The sequence below is a fragment of the Pezoporus wallicus genome, unplaced genomic scaffold (assembly GCF_028554395.1).
Source record: "Pezoporus wallicus isolate ANWC-B61680 ecotype Strahan unplaced genomic scaffold, APGP_CSIRO_Pwel_v1 contig_7274, whole genome shotgun sequence".
Classification (NCBI taxonomy): Eukaryota; Metazoa; Chordata; class Aves; order Psittaciformes; family Psittacidae; genus Pezoporus; species Pezoporus wallicus.
This window is the reverse complement of record NW_026637137.1, coordinates 18,405-20,479: the sequence shown is the minus strand read 5'-3', so window position 1 is coordinate 20,479 and position 2,075 is coordinate 18,405. Positions and strand designations below refer to the sequence as shown.

At 43.1% G+C, this 2,075-nt stretch overlaps 1 non-coding gene across 1 annotated transcript; it reads left to right on the top strand.

Annotated features, from left to right (window-relative positions):
* Positions 1–571: 571 nt before the first annotated feature.
* On the top strand, positions 572–644 carry TRNAK-CUU (transfer RNA lysine (anticodon CUU)). The gene has a single exon. It is a non-coding gene; the product is annotated as a tRNA-Lys (tRNA).
* The last annotated feature ends 1,431 nt before the right edge of the window (positions 645–2,075 follow it).

Here is a 2,075-nt window from a genome sequence, read left to right as displayed (position 1 = left end):
ACCACTATTTGCATATTACTTGATTCCCCAGGTTTGTGATCTGTCGTTTGGTCTGGTTCCATCCTCTCACGTCTCTCCAGGTTCCTTGTTTGCTTTACTTTTCTGCTTTCCCCTGCTTTGGTGTTAGAGATGTTTTGAAATTACTTAATTTCAAAGGCAAAGGTTTGTTTTACACATTTGCTTTTTTAAGTTTTGGCAGTTTTAATTTTGATATTCGCCAGAGATCATGTGGTGTATTGTTTACTATTAAATGCTTAGTTGAAATAGGAAGTATAATAAAAAGCCAGTGCTTCAAAGAATCAGTCCTGAGAGAATCAGGAAAGAAGTTACTTCCGCATCAAGAATTGGTCAGGGCCAAGTGTTCTCCCACGTGTTTTCAGGACAAAGGTCATACTTCTGTCTGTATGAAAGTTTGCAGTCAGCTTTCTAAGCTCGTACAGTGTCCTGGGTTCAGCAGTAGCAGTCATTTTTCTCCTTCTTGGTAGCTGATGCAGTGCTGTGTTTTGACTTTCGGCCTGGGAACAGAGCTGATAGCGTGTTTCGGTTTGGCCAAGGACTTTGTTAGTCTCATGCTCTGCTAGCTCAGTCGGTAGAGCATGAGACTCTTAATCTCAGGGTCGTGGGTTCGAGCCCCACGTTGGGCACCAAAAAGAACTGTTGCGGTTTAAACCCAGTCATGTAACTTGTTCACTCACTTCCCCCCTTCTTGCCCTCCCCCTACTCCCGGAGGGATGGAGAGGAGAGTCGAAAAGAATGCAACTCCCATGGGTTGAGATAAGAACAGTTTAGTAACTAAGGTATAACACAAATCACTGCTGCTGCCACCAATGATAATAATGACAAAGGAAATAACAAGGGAAGAGAACACATTATCTCACCACCAGCCGACCGATAACTTGCCCTCCCAGCCCGACCAAGCACCAACCCATACCTCCTCCAACCCTGCAGTCTCCCAGCCCTTCCGGCTAACTCCCAGTTACCTCCTGGGCATGACGTGCTGTGGTATGGAATAGCTCTTTGGTCAGTTTGGGTCAGGTGTCCTGTCTCTCCTTCCTCCTGGCTTCCCCTCCTCCCTGGCAGAGCATGAGACTCACAAAGTCCTTGGCCAAACCAAAACATCGCTATCAGCTCTGTTCCCAGGCCGAAAGTCAAAACACAGCACTACACCAGCTACCAAGAAGGAGAAAAATGACTGCTACTGCTGAACCCAGGACATACATTTAGAATGGCCTAGTTCTTATGGTGTTTGGGACAATGAAATCCATTTCAATTATCTGCCCATGTCTCACATATTCATTACTTCCTTTTGTAATTTTCATGATGCTTCTTATACTGTTAACTGCCTATGAACCTGCACATTGGGTATAGAAGGTGTTGATACGTAGGAAGTAAAGGCATATCCAGATATTAATAAGTAATAATGCAAATTCTTTGTGGTTGCCATCTTCCTCTAGCTTACTCCTTACTGCTGATCGGATCTTCCATTTGGCTGTGTTAAATATTCTCAGACTTACTCCTCACTCCACTACATCTGCATACTCTCAGTCTCATACCTCCTTCTCTTTGATGTTTCACCTTGCGTTGGCTGCCATAAACCCCATATCAAACTCATTGTCTCCAGAACTTAATTTTCAAGACTGTCTCTGAAGCTCTCTCTGCTCCCCTCACCTCCAGCACTGTCAGTAACAAGACTTGTAGTCTCTTAGAGATGACTTATTAGCCTCTCTAGTGTTTATTCTTGCAGATCAGCAGAAATGTCACTGTCATGACTTCCTGTTGCCTCACCTCTGTGTCTCTTCCTTGGATCCCAAGAGTATAGCAAAATCAAAATCCATATATAAAGTTTCCACTTTTATAGTTGCCCACATCTTTCACTATCCTTTTTCTCCTTCCAGTGATATTTTATAATGTGATTATTGCTGTAATGTATAGTTGAATTTGCTTAGTGTCAGGAGGTGGATTAGGTTTTCTACAATTTATTTGCTTTCCTTATGTTCAGCTATAGCCATGACTATTTAGTAAGTGAAGAGTAAGGTGGGCATAAACACAGCACCAACCATGACCTGCACACTTTT